The sequence below is a fragment of the Chinchilla lanigera genome, unplaced genomic scaffold (genome assembly GCF_000276665.1).
Source record: "Chinchilla lanigera isolate Chin_1 unplaced genomic scaffold, ChiLan1.0 scaffold00015, whole genome shotgun sequence".
Classification (NCBI taxonomy): Eukaryota; Metazoa; Chordata; class Mammalia; order Rodentia; family Chinchillidae; genus Chinchilla; species Chinchilla lanigera.
The window spans coordinates 25,550,071-25,573,146 of NW_004955416.1; the positions used below are offsets into that span (position 1 = coordinate 25,550,071).

Here is a 23,076-nt window from a genome sequence, read left to right on the forward strand (position 1 = left end):
TCTTTCTCTCTTTCTCTCTTTCTCTCTTTCTCTCTTTCTCTCTTTCTCCTCTCTCTCTCTCTCTCTCTCTCTCTCTCTCTCTCTCTCTCTCTCTCTCTCTCTCTCTTTCTCTCTTTCTCTCTCTTTCTTTCTTTCCACCACATGCTGTAACACTTTGCAGGAGACTGAGGCTCAATTCCGGGTTCTCAAATAAATTAACTAATCAAAATCAAAAATAAAGAGAAATTTGTAAAAGCAATAAAAAATATGTTATATATAGAGGAGCAAATATAAAAATAGTAATGCACTTCTCAGAAACACTGCAAGCAGAGCCACATTAAAGCAATGCCTTTAAGTTGTGAAAGAAAGAACTAGAATTATAGATGCAATGAAAATATCTATTAAAAGCTAAAGCAAAATAAGGCCTTTTTCTGGCTTACAGAAGCTACAAGAATTTATTGCCTGTAGTTCCTCACTGTATAATATGTTAAATGAAGTCTTTCAAGTAAGAAGGAAATGATACTCGATGAAAACACTGATCTGCACAAAATTATAAGCTGACGTCATAGGTAAATATATGTTTTTCATAGTTTGGAATATTTTAGAATAAATTGATAATTTAAAGGCAAAATAATCAAAATGTTATGTGGTATTTACAATGTATGCAAAAATAAAATATTTTAAAACAAAATCACAAAGATGGGGGAGAAGAAAAGGAAATATACTAATTAATATAAGATTTTTAACTACAAGTGAATATTTATACTATCACTTGACAGTAGACTATGATAAGTAATGGTGTATTTTAGGAAATCAATAAGCCAGCAAATGGAATAAACACAAAATTATATTGGACTACACTTTATGTGTTATTATCTATATTCTCTGCTTTAATTTTTTATTGAAAGTCAGAAGAAACATATCAATATAAATGTCAAGACAGATCTTAAATAACCATGATTGAAAACCGCTATGTAGGAAACCTATGGATAAATGATAACCCTAAAAATATCTGACTAAAGCAAAGAAGGAAGATTAACACCTTTGATTTGAAAACTGAAAACATAAATTTATAATCAAATCACATGCAGAGACAATTTATTTTCTGTTCAATAAGTTGCTGAAATTTGAAATTCCTCTGATGTATTCCAAAGTATTGTTAGCTGTCCATCTAATCCTACCATTTTAAATTTTAAACTTCACTAAAAATACAGCTTTCTAAAATAGCAGTAATAGTGAGATAATGGAGTAGAAAGAAAAGAAATGCTATTTAGAATAGCAACAAAGTCATAAAATACCTAGGAATTAATAAAACAAAATGTTGAAAAAATAACTGAAGAAAACAATAAAATCTTAAGGAAGGATATCAATTAAGATCTGAATTAACCCCATGCTCCAAGTTACAAAGATTTGATCTTTTAAATGTGACAATTCTCCACAATTTCAGCAGATCAACTTCCAACAAAAGCCCCACAAGGATTTTTAAATAAAGGACCTCATTTTCTTTCTTTTTTTTTTTTTTTTTTTTTCTTTTTTTTTTTTCTTGTCCTGGGAATTGAACTCACTACCTTGCACTTGCCAGGTAGGCGCTGTGCTGCTGAGCTAAATCCCCAACCCCTAAGACCTCATTTTCTACAGAATTGTGGGGTTTATAGAACAGTTGAGTAGTTCAGTTTTCACATATCTATTTCACCTCAGTTTCCCCACTTTTAATGCATTGGTATTGTTCAGTTGATGAACTAACAGTAATATAACACTACAGACTTTTAAAAGACTGTAACATATTAGGGTTTACTCTCCGTTGTACAGACTTTTTTCATTGTTATTCTTTTGGTTTTGGTTTTGATTTGGTTTGGCTTCGTTTTCACAAATGCGAAATATCATGTGTTCACCACAATAGTATTGTACAGAGTAATTTCACTGTCCTTAAACTCATCTGTCCTCAGTAGGGTATGGTGGTGCATGCCTGTAATCCCAGCACTCAGGAGGCTGAGGCAGGAGGATCATCATGAGTTTCAAGCCATCCTGGGCTACAAAGTGAGTTCAAGGCCAACCTGAACTGCATAATGAAACCCTGTTTCAAAAAGATAAAAGGATAAATAAATAAATAAATAAATAAACAAATAAATAAGGGCTAGGGATATAGCTCAGTGGTAGAGCCCTCCTGAGCCACACTCCCCGTACTACAATAAAATCATCTGTCCCCAACAGGAATTTAAAAATTGGAACGTGAGGATCTGATTGTGCCATCATTTAAAAGGAAACAACATGCATGAAAAACAACAAGGAGATTTTGACAAATAAGATGGAACCAAATTTTGCCTCAGTAAATATTAAACAATAATACAGTCATGCTAATTTTTAAATTTTTCATAAATGTACAAATGTGGGGCTGGGGATTCAGCTCAGCAGCACAGTGCCTCCCTGGCAAGCACAAGGTCGGAGTTTGATTCCTGGTACTGGAAGAAAAACAAATACAAATGTGCGGTGTGATTCATGAGAAAAAAATTTCAAAACTAAGCACATATTTATGGGATAGTTAAGAATTTCACATTCTTATTTTGCACTTTATTGAAACTTTCACTTATATTTAAATGCCTAAATCCAATGTGATTATAAATGCAATTATAGACAATTTAAATAAAATATGCCAAGATCTGCTATGGTTTGAATATATGCTCTGGAAAGACTGCTTTGTAAACTTATTCCCCAACACAAGAGCTGGGAGGTGAGTTCTAATATTGGGAGGTGTTTCGGTCAGAGGGCTCAGGAATTGATTGTCATAAAAACAGCTCCCATGAGGGGTCCCCCTTGCTCCTGTCCTTTCAGCTTGCTGCCACGTGAAGGCCCTCGCCAGAACAGATGCCAGGGTCTCTACAGCTGCTGTAGTGTTTTCTGAATCAGGAGCCAGTACAGTTCAGTTCACCATAATTAGTCAGGCTCAGATATTGTTAGAACAAAATGGTCTAAGACAAATACATTGCTTGGTGGTTGTGGTGGATTGACAACTGGCGATCAACTTGTAACACCCAGCTGAACTGAACCAGTGTGGTACTGGGTGTGGGAGGCCCACCTGAGGACTGTTGACAGCAGCATAAAAATGAGAACTGGAGAGGAAGAAGAAGGCTTTTGGAGGCTGTTGGTACTCCTACAGGAGCTTGTCATGCTGGCTTTCCTGATATGAGCTCCGCTGTTCTCATTGGCAAAGGAGCTCAGGACCTTGTTGTCACTGAGAATGGCTAGGGTTCACTTTGGAGGAGCTCTGGTCCTTACTTTGAGCATCATTTCCTGGCTCTGGAGGTGAAGATGGTGCACTGTTCAATGTGCTGGATAAGACTGTCACATTGGCTTTCCTGATATAGACTCGGTTGTTATCACCCAAGGAGCTCAGGACTTTGTTGTCACTGAACATGGCTCTGGTCTTTACTTTGAGCAGTGCTTCCTGGCTCCAGTGCAGATCCCTCAGCCTGCTAGCACAGATCCTTCATCTCACTGGCACAGACTTTCTAGCTTCTACCACTGAACTTTGGGTCTTCCCAATGCAGATACATGAAACAGACTTGCATGGGACATTGTTATAGTCTGTAGGCCTCCAGTTGGACTCGTAGTGGGGGCACTGTTATGGGCTCTAGGTCTTCAGCTGGACTCCTGCAGTACATTACCGTGGGATCCAGACCCCTCAGCTGGATTCTTTGGATCTTCAGTGTGTGGACAGATTTCCTGCACTTTCTTCGTGTATGACTCTTTGGGTAACTACTATGAAATAATTCTATAAATTATGTGTCTTGTATTGTTTCCCCCTTGTAAACCCTGACTATAACAAGGGGTAGTAAAGATTGCTAATTAACTCAGAGGAGTCGATGGAAAATAAAAAAAAAAAAAAAATGCCAGGCATGGTGGTACACGCCTGTAATTCCAGCACTCAAGAGGCTGAGGCAGGAGGATCGTTTCATGAGACCAGCTTGGGCTACAAAGTGAGCTCATGGCCAGCCTGAACTACATAGCAAGGCCCTGTTTCAAAAAGACAAAAAAAAAAAGGAACAATAATTTTGAGTGCAAAGCTCCATATAATATGAATCATTAGTAGTAGCACTAGTATTATTATTTTCTAGAAAAACAATGACATTTCTGATCAAAAAAAAGCAGGTTAACTCATGCAAATTTTTCAAATAATGGCAAAGCCTTTAAACTTCATTCGCACATTAAGTAAAAGAGAATTTCCCACCCATAGTAAAAACTGTTTGCATTTCTAACTGGAAGCAGTAGGAAAATTAATGCATAACCTTGTAAAAAATAGGTTGAGAAAACTGTTAAAAGTCTTCTGTTGTCCATCTCTCATTGAAATCAATTCCCATGATTCTAATTTTTCTAATTTATTCTCAGCTGAAAAATATATTTCCATTTGTTTTTCATTATTTTACTATCGAGTGAAAAATCCAGGTGTTGAGTGATCTGAGGCACCTCTTTTCATCATGGCACAAGATTAAATGGATCGTGTAATTTCTTGACCAAGCCAAGTCTTTGTGACTGTGATCGGAGCCCAACACCAGGATATTATGTATTAATCAAGACTGTCCTGGAAAACTAAGATGGGTGATTAATCCAAATGTAGCACTTCCGGTGGCCTGCCTTTTTCCTCAGTGTGGTTTTCTGTCAGTTTTCTTAGACCTCATATTCTAGGAATGCTGAATTAGACACCTCCAGTTTCATTTCTACTATATGCCATGCTTTACACTTTGAAGGAGTTGTACATTCAAAGACCCCTGAATGGATTGTGAGTGAATGCTAGAGAAATTCCTACTGAGCTTTAACACCCAACCCAGCTGGCATCTCTTAGAAGAAACCAATGTAACATCTTCCAGAATCTACCACTTTCTTCATCTGGATCCATCACTGAGCACATGCATGGTACCTCACCTTGCAGAGATGTTCAAGATAAACATGAGGCTATGGTGTGGATATGGCTGCGTGTGACTCACACAGGGTCATGTGTGTGAGGCTTAGTTTCCAATGTGGTGATGTGGAAGGAGATGAGATCGTTAAGAGCTGGGGACCAATGAGAGATCTACAGAACATTAGGGGATCTACCCTTGGAAGGGATCAAGGCTGTTCTCATGGGATTCCTGGGCTCTCACATGATCTACTTAGTATAAGAGTGAACCCAGTCCCTAAATCAATCTCTGGCTTCCTATTTTGTGATGTAATCTCTTCCTGTCACAGGCAGTCCCACCACCACCAACTACCACAGGGTGACATAGAACTACACCATAGAAGACTAAATCATATTCTTCACTATGCTGGTTGGGCCTTCTGCCTCCAAAGCTGTGAACTAAATAAATTTCTTCTCTCATAAAGTTAGCCTGCTTTGGGCATTTCATTATAGTAACTGAAAATAGGCTGAGTGTATAACCTGTGAACAATTGGGACCTTGAAAATGCTTTCTACTGCCTTATTTCCCTGAGTTACAACTGTCCATCCCATTTCCTTACTAATCCACTGGTCCCTTAAACACATATACTCTGATTGACCTTGCTTTGTGCCTTGTAAGGTCCTGACTCTTCACTGGAGAAGCAGCCCTCCACCGCTGCAGCCTCAGTAGGCCATCAATTAACTATTGCTGTATAACAAACCCTGCTGCAAGCTCCTTCCTTAAAGATTCATCTGGCCTGTGCATTTGCACGTTGACTGGGAGTTTCTGCTGATGTGGGCTGGCCAAGTTGATCTCAAGGCTCATCTGTACATCTACATTCAACTGGAAAGCTGACTAGAGAACGGCTCTTCGTGGTAGTTTTTAAAAGTTCCTGAAAATTCTTTCAGATTGTTCCTTTCACAAAGTAGAGGTTAATTCCTCTCCTCCTGAATGCAGGCCAAAGGAGAGACTCATTTCTAGTAAACAGAATGTGGCAGACTAAAGTTATGGGACTTCTGGGGCATTGCCGCTTTCAGCTTGCTCTCCTTGACTGCGTGCACTGCAAGAGTTGGCCATCCTGTCCTGAAGACACTGAAGCAACCAGAGCAGAGAGGCCCTCATGGAGGAAAAATCAGGACCTCCAGCCAGCTGGCAACTTGCCAGCCATGTGAGAGCTACCTTGGAAGTGCCTCCCACTCTTCAGACCATTAGGCTCTGCCCAACATTTTGCCTGAAACTCATGAGCGACTCCAAGCCAGAATTGGCTGCAGCTGGTTTCCTATCTTTCAGAGACTATGAAATAAGAAATATCATTGTTTGAAGCTTCCATGTTTGGGGAATAACCTGCTGCACAATAAGGTAATGGATACACTGGAAAATAGGACCTCAGCAGAAATAGCTCTTCACTATTTATGTGACCACTGATCCTCCCTGGTACATGCTAGTCCAGACTTGTTCCCATGGCTTAAGTGCCTTAGTCAGTGTTCCTTAGGAAAACACAATCAACAGGGTGTGTACGTGCTGTGGTTTGTATGTGTGATTTCCCAAAATGATGTGTTGGAAACGTAATCTCCAGTGTAAGAGTTGGGGTATGATGAAAGAGGATTAAACTATGAGGGCAAGTGAATGAATTGATGTCATCATCATAGGAGAGGGCTTATTATAAAAGAAGTTGGTCTCTCTCTACCCTTACACCCTTTCTTCCTTCTACCATGGGATGACATAGCAAGAAGGCCTGGGCCATTGCCAATCTCTTAATCTTAGACTTCTCTGCCTCCAAAACATGAGTCAATAAAATTCTGTTCATTAGAAATTAGCTAGTCTCAGAAACTGAGTTACAGCAGCACAAAATGGACTAAGACTGTGTGTTTAGAAGGCAGGGGGAGAAAGAAAGTGAAAGAGAGAGAAGGAAGGAGGGAGGGAGAGAGGGACAGAGGGTGAGAGCAGGAAAGAGAAAATGAATGAATAATGAAAATTAGCTCATGAAATTATGGAGGCCAAGAACTCCCACGGTCTACTGTCTGAAAACTGGAGAACCAGGAAAACTGGCGGTGTAATTTAGTTTGATCTCCAATACCTGAGACACACTGGAACCAATGATTCTCAGTCCAAGGCAAATGGCCTGACAAACAGGGTACAGGGAGGGGGCAGTATAAGTCCTCAGATCCAAAGGGTTAGGAACCAGGAGTGCTAGTGTCCAAAAAAGCAGGAAAAGATGGATGCCTTGGTCTAAAACAAGAGAGTGAATTAATTCCTCCTTCCTTTTTTTCCGTTGGAGCTCCCAGTGGACTCCATGAAGCACACTCCCCCAGGTTGAGGGCGGGTCTCCTGTATCTGCCAATTTACATGCTTATTTCTTCCAAAACACCCTCAGAGACACACATATCAATCATTAATGTTTATCAGCTATCTGGGTAGCCCTTAGCTCAGCCAAGTGAACACAGGAAGTTAAACACCACAGCATGAGTCCAAGAAAGAGATAATAAGTTTATGGGGTTCCCTGAGGTCTACACTCAGACACACATGTCACCTTTACTACTGGCTAATGGGAGTCACCAAGCCAGCCCAGGGTCAAGGAGAGGGAAACAAACATCTTTTTGATGAGAAAAGCTACACTGCTACATGCCAAAGGGGAATGGGTAAAGGGAAAGGAATATCTAGACTTTCTTGTCTTTCATCCCAAGGTCAAGATCTCCCTCCAAGCTAGGACAAATACTCTTTACCCTAGAAGTCTTGGTTGGAGTGCCACTAAGCCTAAATGAATGCTTCCATCCTGATCATGAGCATTTGAAAAGGTAGAACATTTGTTCTTGACGCCTAGATTTCTGGAGTTTTCCCATTGCTTGTTCTGTATGGTTCTTTAGCTTTTCCTTTCTGTAAACTACCATATGTTTTCTAATAAATGCCTTTCTTTTCTAATCAAGTTAGTTAGGCTCAGTTTTTCTTGTTCACAATCAAAGAAGCCTGGGTTCTAGCCGCTATCACGGTGCCTGAGGCCCCAGTACCCTGAGCAAGTGCTGGCCTGGTTTGCCTAGAAAGTGCTCCTTTTCAGCACCAACGCATCTTGTTAGAAGTAGGAATTAGAAAATGCTACAGACAAAGGAAGCACTGGGAGATCTTTTTAAAACTATTTACACAATTTTGAGGATAAATGCAATGTAAATGCAAAGTAATTGCAATTCATGAGATAGCCCAAATTGTTATTTTCTGCAAAAGCTGCATTGTCTAGAAGCATTTCCATGTGGCAGCATTGCAATATACCATGACTGCTGTATGCCAAGACAGGCCAAGGATTTGGGCAATTGCACCAAATATCCGTATTAGGCTAGGAAGGCAACTGCCTCCTGCCTCCTGCTTTGCACTGATATATGGCAGCTTCACACCACAGTTCTATTGGCTCATCTAGTGCACTAAAGTTTTATAATCACTCCAGGCATGAAATACGGAATGAATTCTGTTTTCTGCTGGTCATGTTTCCTCACTAATCCACAACACCAATCAGGCATGACAGAGGGTATCAACTCCCTTCTTGGGATTTAAACTGTCAGCAACAAAAATAATGTGCACGAACTTTTGAGAATTTTTATTATACACACCTGAGAATACAAATGCAATAGTCATGTTTCCCAAATATACTTAGTGAACTTTCATAGAGAACATGCTCAGTACTTACCACACTGTGAGTCCAATTACCAATACAGAAAAATACAAACAAGAAATACACAACTGATATTCAGCAACTATTAAAAGAACATCATTAATGGTGTTTTCAATTAGGGTTCAAGCAGTTGTCAGTCACAGACTAACTTGGGCACCTGGCAGCAGAGGCACTGTATCATGGCGGTTATAGGCAGACATTTCACCCAAAAACTATGCGTTTCATTCTAAGCCCCACTTTTTACTATCTGAGTGATGGCAGGCAAGTATCTTAAACTTTCCTGGGCCCCATTTTCTCCATTGGAAAAACTGTGCCCCCAAAACATGGAAACTCAGAACATTCTTCTGAGAATGAATATAACAATATATGCAAGCCACGTAACCAGAGTTTGGAACATTGGAATCCCTCAGTAAATGCTGGTTATTACTGCTTTCATCACTGAGTTTATTAATAGTAACGATGCTACTCTTAGTAATAATTTAGTACATCCACCACTTCCAGGCCTGGAACTGCAAGACTCATGGACACATGACTCACCAAGGCATGGTCACAGGGCTAAAGCTGGGCTATGTAAGACTGATCAGCTCTCAAAGGCAGCATTCTAGGAAGCAAGTGGAAGCTACTTGGGTCAGAGGTCAATACCAGCCATTGTCAGCATCACCTCCCCTCAGTCCATATGGGTTAGGCCAGGGCTAGCAGGAGCAGAGTCAGAACTCAGAAGAAGAGAGGAAAGAACCCATCTATGTTTCAAGGCTGGGCTCTCGTATCAGCAGAGCATGGAAACTGGACTGGAAAAGAAGTGAAATAGCCAGAAGGTCACAGACTCATGTCCACCAGACATCCAGAGCTTTGTTTACACGGAGCTAGCTTGGAGATCAGTCGAACTCCATCAGCAGAAGGGAGCAAGTTTGCCCCATGTGGCTAAGACTGGCTGAAGGCAGTGAGTGAGACGAACTAGTTCTTATAAAGATAACACCACCTCCCTGTATAAGCTAAAGGGTTGCAATGATGTTACATCTGGCACAAGCTCCTAGTGCTCCAGATAGAAACAGGACAGATAACCTGAAACACGAGCCATTGTCTGATATGTTAAGTCCATGCATCAGGGCTGCACTGTCCCTTTCCAAACGCCATGGCAGACACAGCTGAAAGGTCCGGTACTGTTGCTGGCCACCAGCCTCAGCAGGTGGCCCTCCCTAGCCCTCTCCACTCACAGTGGTCCTAGAGGGTATCAGAATCTGCACTTTAACAAGCTGCCCATTTTACACACTTCAATGTCAGAAATTTTGTTAGAGGAGGACAGATCTTTTGCAAATGAGACACGGATCCAGAGATGGAGGGAGGGGAAGGGGAACGAAAAGGAATTACGATACGCTAATTACATGTACTCTACTCCCTGTGATAGATGTAAACATTGCACACTACAAACATGTACTAATAAAAAGAAAAAGTTCTGTTAGGATGCCTTTATCCCTTGGTAGGATTTAATGTGTAAATCCAAACCTGTTCCCTCATCAGTCCAGGTTTACAGTGCATGGATATTGAGAGGTAAGAAGACACTGAAGAAGTATCAAGAGAGTCCCTTAGGGACCTGTGAGATTCTTTTGGTCCCCACGTCACCAGAGCTAGGACTATCCCAGCCAGGGGAGATAGACGGCTTTAAGGGAAGTTGTTAAGCTATCCAGAAAGTGAAACAGAAACCTGGAGTACAAGCGAACAAAATTCCCCATTTGACTCGTGACTCTCATGACCTGTTTCGACATTGATTGCTCATTTCCATCATTACTTGTGCATCACTGTGTGTGGTCTGGAGAAGATCAAGTTCACCTAGCTGTGCTAAGGTACCCAAGGGAAGGTGTCTTTCTCTAGATCAGAATGGAGGTGGGAGCTGCTCTACTCCCCTGGAAACCAGAGACTGGGGCCAGTGCAGTGACAGAGTTCAGGAGTAAGGGGGGAAAAGGTGAAGGTTTGGGGAAGTATTCAGCATCTGCAGAATTTCTCTTGAAAAAACTACATGTGTGCCTTTGTGTGGGAGTGAACTGCAGCACATTGGATGTTCAGTTGATGTTCCTAAAAGATTTGCTGTCTGTGGCTTCCTTTGATTATCTTCTGAAACGGATGAACCTGTTCACTCTTTTATCTTACCCCCTCCCAATGTAGACACCCACATAGTCTCAAAACCTGTCATACATTTCCAGAGTTACAGAATCCCTATAAAATATATGGATCACAGCTTAAGAACTCATACCTGGGACTTTTCCTGCACTTTTATTTCTTCTTTGAAGCTATCAATTTAAACCCTGATCTTACCACTGTTTCTACCTAAATAAGGCTTGTTAGACTGTATTCCATGGCTTGAGAACAATGAAAACTAATCTTTCTGATGAGTGTCTGGAGCTAGGGCCCTCACCATGGGTGTACACTGGAATTACCTGGACAGCCAGCACATTTCTATCCTGAAAACTCTCCTGGAAATTCTCAGTGCAGTCTAACTTGAAAGTGACTGCTATGGGTTCTTTGCCCTAAGACAGATCTGAATGAAGTTAGAATTATGACCCTGCCTCCCACTACCGGATCCCGCTTAGCACCTCCTCTGAGAAGCTGATCACGCGAAGCCTTCAGAATGGGGATGAAGCAGATCTTCTGTACACGTTTTTCACTAGGTGCAATCCTGTCCCAATCACCAAACCTGGAAAATTATGACAAACAACCCAAGTTTAATCAACATTTGTTGAGAAACTGTAAACTCTGCCTCTGTCTTCTTTTTACGATGGTCGAAAGTCTTTCAGAAGCAGGGTGGGGAAAGACCGGTGACCTCTCTCACAGTGCCTACCTTTCAGCACTTGTGGGGAGAAATTCCAGGGGAATCATGTGGTGTTAAATTGGGGATCAGTGTCACAAAGGTGCGCATTTATAACTCTTCCTCTGATCCTTATGGGCGCATCATTTCCACATGCATTGTAAGAGAAGAGGGACTTTCCCATTTAACCCTTGGACTTCTTCTAATCATTTAAGTTACTTCTTTGAAAATCATTGAGTAATAAATTTAAAACTCATGGATGTTGGCAGCAGATTTGATGATTGTTGAATAGGCAGTCTTAACACTTGACTTAGCAGTTAATCATGTGTAAGGACTTCTGTTTTTTGCTTTGTTTTTGTTTTTATTTTGTTTTGTTCTTTCCCCAAGGATAGCATGAATGCTTGGCATACTGCGGTGAAGGGTTAGCATCTGGCTTTTCTTCATGAACATTTAAATCAACCACTGATTTGAATCTGGATATGTTTTGAAAGAAATATCTTAGCAAGAAGTTTCTTTCATAAAGACGTCAGCTTTTACACCACAGTTAGTCCTTTTGCCCCTCTAATTTGAAAGAACTGGTTCAGGCTCAAAATTATGATAATCAGTTCATTCACCCTATGCAAAAGAACTTAAGTGCAACTCTCTTAGGCTTAAATTCAATGAATAAATGAAAAAGGTTAGTTTTATCCCACTCTAAAGAGCAGAGTGGCTCAATACAACTGCTATGTCTTTGTTTCTCCCTTGTTTTTCCATGTTATCTTTGCTTGAGGCTTGAGGCAAGAAACCACAGGTGGAAGTCAGTCCCATTACATCTTAGTAAAGTAGTACTTTGTGCTACTCAGTGTCACGACAGAAGTTAGATACTTGGTTTTGAATGAATGCCTTGGATGACTACCTGGGATCCTTATGAGAGAGCTTTATGGAAAACAATCTGAGAATACCTTTAAAACACAAAATTCATTAACTCAAAATCCTGAAATTATTCATAGTCCACAAATGATATGCAAAGTCTCCTTTAAATAATGTCATTACAAACTGCAGCTTTACTCTAAGGTAATAAGACACAGTTCTTCTCTATTTCCCAATTAGAACCTATCTCTTACCGGAAGACTGCCAAGACTGGCACGATTAGCAGCCAACATTACAGGAAGTATCGTAGCCCTTGTAGCTCCGAGTTACATGTTCTCACTTACATCTTTACGTGCAGCCCAATTTGAGGAAATTGAAGCTTCAAAAGTAGCTCATCATACATCATGCCGCAAGAAGGGGCACAGCCAGGACCCCAAACCAGGCCTATAAGACTAAAAGTCCATCTCCACCATCATCTTACCAATAACAGCAAAGGCCTCCATTTGCTGAGCACCTGCTGTATACTAGGCATTTTTTATGCAATATTCCATTTAATACACAGGGACACAAACAAAGAAGGTATTAACATCTGAAGTCTAATAAGCTGGGCCTTCAGTTTTACACAGAAAGTGCTACAAGTAAGGTTCAAGCCTAGGAAATAATGCCTCCTTTGTTTGCACTGCTCCTGCGCCTTTCATCTGTGAAGACTTTCTCTTCATATCTTTCTGAATTCCATGCCACACACCCCTCTCCACAGGGGCCAGTCATGCCACCACCCCAGCAGTGACATGGCCAGCTGTCTGGCCTGATACTGTTCCCCTGATAAGCCCTTGTGGTCCCATGGACACGAGAAGGTCCAAATTAGAAGAAATGAACTAAAGTATCTTTTAATAGCTTGATGCCTAATTTTTCCTATGTTCCTGTGATTTACTTGTCCCATGAGGAAAACCTTAAGAAGTTTTGTGTCCAAATCCAGTGTTCTGAAAGATGGGCTAAGGATACAGGATCTCTACACAAAAGGCAAACGTCTCCTCTACATAGCAATAACTGACACAAAAACGCCAAAGAGGACAATCATCCCAATCCAAACGAGCACGGGGAAATGATAAAATATAGGCAGAAATGATTAGAAAAAGAATTTTATTAAAGAATTTAAAAGTTCCTGGATAGAAAAAAATCAACATTTAAAAATATTCTTTCTCCATAATTTAATGGATAAGTGCAAAATTTTCCCACTTTTAATCAAATAGCCAAGTTTCTAAGTGAAAACATGACAAATTAGCTCTGAACTTCTTGTGGGTGATAAAGCATATAAAAATAGCCAAAACTGCATGTTTGTGAAAGCATAGTGATGCCTGCCTTAGAAATTATGAAAGCATACTATAGGAAAAGCTATAATAAACAAAAATGTGGTGCAGTGCAGGAGTACAGATCAGTAGAAGAGAAACTAATTCAAAAAAGATATGACGGACCTATGTCAACTCATTCTATAATAAAACAATATTTTGCTCAGTAAATATAAGAAGATTATTCACTAAATGATGTTGGGGGAATTAGCTACCTTCTGGGAGAAAATAAATAAATTTTTCTTCACAAGATACTCAGACAATTAAAGATCTTAAGACTAAAAGATACAAACATATTAGAAGAAAGTACAGACAAAGGCTTTTATGATCTTAGGTCATTTTTTAAAATGTTGGCATAATATAAATGATTGGTAAATATGCCAATATTAAATGAATATACATTTAATTCAATTAAATGAAGAGTATCTGTAAAAAAAATGTAAAAGATGGGAGAATATATTTGCAATATGTAACACTGTTTCAATATCCAGAATACACTAAAAATATCTAAAAATCAATGATTACAAGGAAAATAATAGAGACAGAAATATGTGTTGCCATTTCCCAAAGATACATATCACATGGATTTTTTTTTTTTTTTTGATACTGGGAATTGAACTCAGGACCTTGCACTTTCCAGGCAGGTGCTTATGCCGCTGAACTATAGTCCCAGCCCATATATATCCCCAGCCCATATCACGTGAAAATATGCTCAGCTTCACTAATATTTCCTCATAATTACAGAAAGGTCAATTTAGGCCATTTTTTGTCCCTTTGGTTGGCAAAAATTTCAGCCTCATTATATCCTATGATGAAAAACTTAAAAATGATTTCATGTATTTTTCGTGAGGCTATAATCGTTTCAGAGGGCTATTTAACAGTATCTATCTATAGTAAAAATGATATATCCTCTAACCCCGCAATTATGCTCAGGTTCCCAGCCTAGAGGAAATAATTATAAATATATGCAAACAGGCTTACATAAGGATGTTTAATATTTACCATTACTATTACCAGCAGTAGTAGTAGTAGACTCAACTCAACTTTAAATCTAAATACATATCAGTGAAGCTATGATTTTATAAATAACAGTGTGGTCACAGAGTAGAATTCTATGTTACTCTTTTGTTTTGGTACTGGGACTCGAACTCAGGACCTCACACTTGCCAGGCAGGCACTGTGCTGCTGAGCTATATCCCCAACCTTCTATGTTACTCTTCAAAACTATGAGGCTCATTTTTATATATTGATAGAAAGCCCTACGTAATTTGAAATGAAGATAAGGTGCAGAACACATGAACATAGTATTCAATGTGTGTAAAGACAAAAATATAAAACAGTGTAAGATATACTATATAACACACAAAAATATATAGCTATAAGTTCCTAAATGCACACATCTGTAAATGCATGCAGTAAGCTGAAAACAATGTATGTTACTTCAGAACAGAGGCAAAGGTGCTGGTGGCAGGATGGTTGGAATGGGTCCAAATCACATGTTCATCTGGTCTTTGCTATGAGTCTGCTTATTGGCTCCCAAGGTTTTAAGTCTCTGGACTGCCTTTCATAAAATGACTTTTTAAAGCTGTTATAATCTTCATCATTGTTTTGCTAATTTTACACTTTAATTCATTAGAAGTTTTTGTGATACCAAATCCTTGAAGGAAGGTTTTGTGAAATCAATAATAGAGTCAGTTATCACCTGAAAATTTCAAGTGAAGTAGACCCTCACCAGGGAAAAGGGATATTAAAAGATAATCATTGAGAACAAATGTTTGGTCACACATGAAATTTTCTCATTGATTTTATATTCAGTATAGATCTAATTACATTTATTTAAAACCCTTAATTGTCTCTTACCTTACCTGTCTTTTTTTTTGGGGAGGGGGGGTTGGGTTTTTCTCTGGTACCGGGAACCGAACTCACGACCTTGTGCTTGCCAGGCAGGCGCTTTTGCCACTGAGCTAAATCCCCAGCCCCACCTTACCTGTCTTGACTTCACATTTGCTTGCTCAGCTTAGTAATGGCAACATAATCTATTAGTTCATTCATAAAAACTCTTTCCTCTCTCTATCCATTCTGTTGAAGTTGTAGTAAATTACATTATTTACGTGTAAACTGTGAAAGAAGAAGGCAGGAGCTTTTGTACTACTCAGAATGTTTCTAGCAAAAGAATACAGTGCCCTTATATTATTGCCTGTCTCACCATTGGAATGGAAAATCAAACAAAAATTATCTAGTGTTTGGAGATTTTGCGGGGGGAGAGTTCATTGCTTGTCTCATTTCCTCAAACCTAAATGCTTTTTTTTGCTGTGTTTCTTCCTTCCAACTTGCTTCTAAGCCAAAAAATTAAAAAAGCACATTTAAGTTATTTCCTCCTCAGTTGCCACAATCACTTTTGAAAGAAAATGAGAGTAAATTTAGGCTTGTGGATATTCTCACACACTACTACTTCCATTCATTAGTTACTAACCCATACTACAGCACGTCAGTGTCAAAAATGCATATATATGGAAATTATAGGGAAAATGGTTATTTTTTCCAGGAATTAAAATAAATTCATTTTCTTTACCTTCTCCTTCTTTTGGTCTTCCTTTTCTTATTCTCTCCCCTTCAACCTTGAAGGTAGTGCAGAAAAAGAAGAGAATATGAAACTTTGGTGTCATCTTGCGCCCCTCCTTTTTGGGTGTGGAACATGAAGCAAAGCATGCAGTCCAGCTTTCTATATCTTAGACTCTTCGTCTGTAACCTTGGACTTCTCTATCTCAAGATGCCCTTTCACAGGCTTCTTGTGAGTTGGACTGAGACTAAACGTCTGGACTGGCTGCAGCATGTGTTTGATAAAGGTTAGTTCTGCTCTTTCATTCTAGAGCTATTATTTTTGTGACCGTTATTTCCAATTGTAAAATCATGACACAGGAATTAGGTCCATAAATGAATTTTAAACATCAGCAAGCATATAGGTGCAGTCTCTCAATTAAGATCTAGGGATGCACAAACACACACAAATTAACAAGATGAGTGTGTGCATAATATAAAAATATAATGAGTGAGTTTTAGGTATGTAGCAGCAATTTCATTACTATTTTGAGATCTGAAGTATTAGGAAAGATAAATTAGGATTTGGGGCAGTGGGCAATGAGAGGTCACATCAAAATCTCTAAAAATAATAATAATAAAAGCAACTATCTGAGCACTGGCAATTATTATTATTATTATTATACATTATTAATCACAGGTGATTTGTGGAGGGAGGTTAAAAAAAAAATTGAAGGGCAATTCTACTGAGAGTGAGTTCCATGGAGACTTTTCTTTTATCTCCTGGCCTTGAGCTAAGTATGAAACTACCCAAGGCCACAAGAGTCAAAAACTCAAGGAGAAAGCTACCTTTTAGTCACGTAGTGAGGAAAATGAGTATCTGTGAGAGTTTTAAAGAATTCGGTGTGTGTTAATAAAATTTTACTTGAGAATAATTTCATGTCACAGAAAAGTTGCAAAGATAGTATGAGTGATCCTATATGCTCTACATCCAATGTCCTCCACTGCTAACATCTTATACTCCCAGGTCCACTTGAGGAAACTAAAGCCCCTTGTTGGTACATTATTATTCACTAAACTCTAGATCTCATTTGGATAAGCTGGGATTTCTTTCATTCAATGTTCTTTCTCTATTCCATGACTCAAAATGTCATATTTAATCACTATGTCTCCTTAGATGCCTCTGGTCTGTGATAGTTTCCCAGACTAAGGGTTTTCATGGCCTTAGTCATGAGAAGTGCTTCTTTTTTGTTGTTTTGTTTTGTTTTGCTTTTCCTCCAGTATCAGGAATCGAACTCATGACCTTGCGCTTGCCAGGCAGGCGCTGTGCCACTGAGCTAAATCCCCAGCCCAAGAAGTGCTTCTTGTATATTTTGCAAAATGTCCTTTATGTTAAGTTTGCCAGAGGGCTTCCATATATTTCCACTGGAGGGATGGGTTTCAGGGAAAAATACTAAGGAGGTCAAGTGCCCTTTTCATCGCTTTACATCAGAGTCAAAAGCTGGTGACCAAACATCTCACTGATGGTAACTTTCATCGCCTGAAGCTTCATTACTGGTCAGTGGGTTGAAAGGAAGTCACTAAGTCTTTCACATAAACTGAGTGAAAGAAGAATCTCCCTATTTAAAATTTTTCTCAAATGGAGATTTCTCTCTCTCTCTCTCTCTTTTTCTCTCTCTCTTTCTCTCTCACTTTCTCTCTCTCTCTCTCTGTCTCTTTCTGCATCTCTGTGTCTATCTCTGTCTCTGTCTCTCTCTCTCCCTCTCTCTCTCTCCCTTTTTGCATTTATTTACTTATGCTCCATGGGTGGCTCCAGTTCCGGAGCTATTTTTCAGTGGTAATGGTAGCACCTAAAGCCAAAGAGAAAACTTGTCTTTCTGGCTAATGAACATGAGAAGACCCTAAGATCTAGAGTAGTGGGGGCAAATCCATAGAAGGTGTGCTGCAGCGGGCTCTTTGTATCATTGAAAGCTTTAGAAAATGGGGGAAATCCCCATTATCGTTTTCCTTCCCTGCTCTACCAGATGACACAAAATCACTCAGTTGTATATATGCCTAAAACACTATAGACACACCAAATGTCTATCCAGAGGATTAATTAGAAGGGTTCCTGGAAGCCACAGGGAGTGGAGGAAATAATGTAGAGTGAAGAAATGAAAAAGGGGCTCCCTTAATTCTGGGTATGGACTGACACAAGCCACAGACTCCTGCTGAGCTGCACATGTGTGGGACAGATGGGCATCAGGAGAACAAAGGCATTGAGAATTTGACTGACATTCAACCCAACCACAGAGAGACAAAACCTGCAGTCTGAATATGCCAAGTTCAGTGCCTGTGGAGAGAAAAGAGCTGGCATTCTCCAGAAGGTTTCAATGGGAAAACATCTCATAACACTCAAAATGTCCAGGATGTGATCTAAAATTATTCAACATTTAAAAAATAGTGTATGTGAGTAATTCTCCAGGGAAAAGACAATCAGCTGTCAACCTCAACATAACTGAGATATTGAGATTCTTTCAAAGGCCTTAAAAGAGCTCTTATGATTGTGCTCACTAAGACATAGGCAGTTTTGAAATGAAAGGAAAGAAAAATATTTTAGCAAAGAAAATCAACGTAAAAGTGATTACTTTAAAACTGAAAAATAAGGTATCTGCAATAAAATTCTACTATGAAAGAGGCAGAAAACAGTTTGTGAACTTGAATATGGATCAGGAGAATTTGCCCAGTTTATACAAAAGAGATAGAATGTGTTGGAAAAAAATCAATCTCAGGGACCTATGTGAAAATTAGGAAAAGATCTAAACTTCTGACATTGAAGCTCCAAAAAGGAAGCAGAAAGGATATGGTACAGAAAAAAATACTGAAGGTAAACATGCAGAAAACACAAGTTTGGTAAAAGACATAATTTTCCATGTGTAAGAACTGAAGAAAAACTCACAAAGCACAAATTCAAAGAGAACCAAACCCTGATAATCAAGATGCTGATAACTAAAGCTGAAAAAAGTCCTGACAGCAGATAGAAAAAGACATTATATATAAGGGAACAATAATTTGAAGGATTGCTGAATTCTTAGCAGATATCAAGGTTCTCAGAAGACAATGTGATAAAATCCATAAAGGGGTGAAATAACTGCTAACCTAGAGTTCCATATCCAGTAAAAATAACCATCAGAGATAATGGCAAAATAAAAACATTCTCAGATAATGGAAAACAGTGAATTAAATTTTACCAGCAGATTTTATCTAAGACAAATGATAAAGGAAATTCTCCAAGTTGAAATATTACCCTGAGGGAAACTTGAACTTCAGGAATAAATAGCATAGAAATCATAAATATCCTGATAATGATGGTGGATTGTGTTTCTCTTGAGTTCTTTCAAATACATATAACTATTGAAAGCAAACATATAAATATTTTCTGGTGGAGCATTGAATATTTGCAAACATAACAAACATGATAATTATGATGTAAGATTAGTGTGGATAATAATTCAACCAACCACTAAAAATATGTAAATGAATATTTATAATATATAAATATGATAAAAATAAATAAATCTAACTAGATTGGTGAAAGATGGACAAATAATCAAAATGAAGTCAAGAAAGGGAGATCAGAGAAATACACATAAAGTGTAATCAAAGCCAATAAAAAACGCCATTGTGTAAGTCCACTTGGGCTGCTGTAACAGAATGCCTTAAACAAAGTGGCTTTTTACAGTCTTTACGTCTCAAAACTGTAGAAGCAGGGAAGCTCAGGCTCTAGGCACTAGAAGATTTGGTGTCTAGTGAGGGCTCAATTTATAGACGGTACCGTGTCCTCACATAATGGAAGGAGCAAGAGGTCCCTACTGGGCTTCTTTTATAAGGGTATTGATGCCATTCATAATGGTTTTGCCCTTACGAGCTAATCATCCACAAAGTCCTCACTTCCTAATACTATTGCCTTGGATGTTACTACTTCAATATACGAATTCTAGGGGGATACAAGCATTCAGATCACAGCGCCAACCTTATCAAAAACTACACTGTATGTAAATGATGAAGCATAACAGTTCAAAGACAGACATCATCAGGTTGGATTTATGTTAATAACTCTTCTCTGCTGCTATACGAATGTTAGCTCATTTCAAATATTAAAATATATGCACATACATGTGGAAATTTATCTGAGGGTGGTGAGTCACCATGTAGATTGTTTTCTCTCTGGTTGTAAAATAATTTTTGGTTGGTTTTTTTTTTTTTTCTTTTTTTGGTTTTTTTCCTTTACCGGAAATCGAACTCATGACCTTGCGCTTGCCAGGCAGGCGCTGTGCCACTGAGCTAAATCCCCAGCCCCTTGGTTGTTTAACTCTACATTTTAATGTCTGGGTGAGGCATCTCTGCTCTGAAGCAACCCTGGCCAGACCTGCTAAAGCCACTCCAGTTGCTCTACGTGGTGCCTACTCAAAAGTCATCTGCTCCACTTCCTTGTTACCAGAGCTCTGATTCTGATCAAGCCCCAGAGAAGAAATCACTCCCATGATATGATCTAGTTGGTGCGTACATGACCTACTAGTGCGTGTATGATTCAGATTTGTCCAGTAACATGAAAGAAATATTTTGAGAACATCAGGGAAATATATTTTATTTCTCAGAAGAGAGATTTTTTTCTTTTGCCTGCAGATATGTCTTTGCTTTCTGTTTTGAACTTCTGAGGAAGACATATTTAGAGTTGTGGTCATCATTGCTACCAGGAAGGATCTAGTACTACAGAGAGGATAATTTCAAGTCTGATGAACCAGCCCTAGGTTTGCTTACTACTGAACTCCTTGTACAGTAAACAAGAAATATACTGTGTAAATTACAGTCACAGATTCTGCTGCCTGTAGACAAAAGTGTTAACCAACAAATGAACAAAAAGAACCTAGTCTTTCTCAGCTCAGAATGTCCTATCTGCAATTCTATCCTTTCATTATTCTTCTAGGACCATTGTCCTTTTCCCCCTTTCCCAGCCACTTAATTTTGAGGGGTGTGGGCTGAAGAACATCTTCCTGGAGACAATGAAACTGTATTAAGAACCATAGTACTGCCGGGCGTGGTGGCACACGCCTGTAATCCCAGTACTCGGGAGGCAGAGGCAGGAGGATCATTGCGAGTTCGAAAACAGGTTGGACTACAAAGTGCGCTGAAGGCCAGCCTGAACTGCAAAGCGAGACCCTGTCTCAAAAAGACACAAGAAAATTTTAAAAATTAAAAGAAAATAACCATAGTACTGCTCATTTATCACAGAACGAATAATACTACGTGGCTAGCAATTCTTCATTCAGAGTTAACACACATTTACTGAGTTCTCAGTGTGTGCTAAAGTGTACGTTGGATACTGGAGGCAAACAAATAAAATAATAACAAGATTTGTGTTTCCCAGGGGAATGACCTAGATGCAAGAAAACACATACACTGTCCATAAACACATAAGATCAGGCTGTTATGAGAGAGAGCAGACCAAAGAAGGGCATACTGGAGGCTCCTCTGAACAACAGGATCAGAAAATTGAGTATGATTTCATATACAGCTAGAGCTGCGGTCCTTCTCATTCTAAGATGCCCTAAGGAGACGCTGAACACCAAAAACCTTATTAAAATTCCGCATGAATAATCTACACTCCAAGCAAAGTAACATTTCTCTGGGGATCTTTAAAATAACTCTACATTTGGAAAATTTTAAAATTTCAATTTGTGACTAATCAATCCATAGTAACAGATCAGAAACTTGGAATTTGGACAAGTGGAAGATATTAGAAAATCATAGCCAGATTAGTGACACCTATGTTAGATGAAATGTGTAAGTGTGAAGAAATGAAAGGTTCAGGAAAAATCTGAAACGTAGCACAGGGAAGAAGAGCTGTGGATGTGGAGAGCACGTCATCAAAGAACCTGGAAACCGTCAGTGACTGTGATACCGAGGTCAGGAAACTGGCTTGGGTGGGGCAGAAACTTGAGTGGCAGATGATGTTTCGTGTGTGTCTTTTTTGCGACATGATATGTGTACATCTCTATTGGGTACAGTACAATAATTCCATACATGTATACGATGCTGAATGATTAAATGAAGTATTATTCAGTCGTAAAAATAATGCAATCCTGTCTTTTGCAGCCACCGTGGGTGACAGATACTGTTTCGAAACAATCTGATTCATGACCTCATTTCGAGCAGGAAGAATTAGAGTTCCAGCCATTCCCAGTTTAGAGACGCTGGAAGCAGTCTAGGGTAATCAGCCTTAGAAAGATAGCTTTCACTCTGGTCTTCAGCTCTTACCTAGTATGGGAATTCTGAAAGCCAGGAGAGGCGGGGCACAGAAACCTGGAGGTCGGTAGATTCCAAAATACCCATGAATGTTCCAAAGCAGCCAGCCCTCAAGTTTCACAGGGATACACTGCTGAGTTCTATTTTCCAGGGCATCTACTTCCTCTCCAGTGTTGCAGATGTTGTCTTAAATACCGACCACTTGCAGCGACAACTCCGAGTTCCACCTAGAACCCCGCGACTCCAGCAAAACGTCTTCAGGCAGCTGGGAATCCCCGCCCCCGGTTGTAACCCTGGGAACCGCCAGCCAGGAGAGCTACCCAGTTCCACCCCCTCCCTGACAGATATTGTTTCCCACTGTCTGTCCACGTGGGCGCACCGCCTCACTATTGGCCTGTGCCCCGGGACGGTGCCTTGCTCCAGCCAATAAAAGGCCTGTGCACGTGCACTGTTGCGTCTCCGGATTGGTCAGCACCCCTTGATCACGCACTGCCTTCTTACGCCAGCGCGAGTGTGTGTGTAGGGGGGCGCCAATGAAATGACTCAGTGGTCACAGACAACCAATCGGCAGGAAGCAGGTTTCCCAGCTGACTTATGGGCGCGCGCCCGGGGTGGGCTGTCCCGGCCCCTTTCCAGCCCCAGTGAGGTTTGTTAAAGGGACAGGTTACGCGGCGCGCCGGCGCTCCATGCCGCACCGCACCGCCGCCGCCGC

The 23,076-nt window shown here is 39.8% G+C and overlaps 1 long non-coding RNA gene across 3 annotated transcripts in view; it reads right to left on the minus strand.

The window, feature by feature from the left end:
* Nucleotides 1–22,694, minus strand: part of LOC102027181 — a 52,032-nt gene extending 29,338 nt beyond the window's left edge. For 2 of the 3 annotated variants that reach the window (XR_260422.2, XR_001233375.1), the window contains exons 1-2: nucleotides 22,377–22,694; nucleotides 11,135–11,235 (exon numbers count right to left, since the gene is read on the minus strand). This is a non-coding gene — a long non-coding RNA (uncharacterized LOC102027181). Of the gene's footprint in view, nucleotides 1–2,020; nucleotides 2,054–11,134; nucleotides 11,236–22,376 lie in introns of those variants that run through there. The other variant, XR_001233376.1, reaches the window with a different exon arrangement.
* Nucleotides 22,695–23,076: the final 382 nt, after the last annotated feature.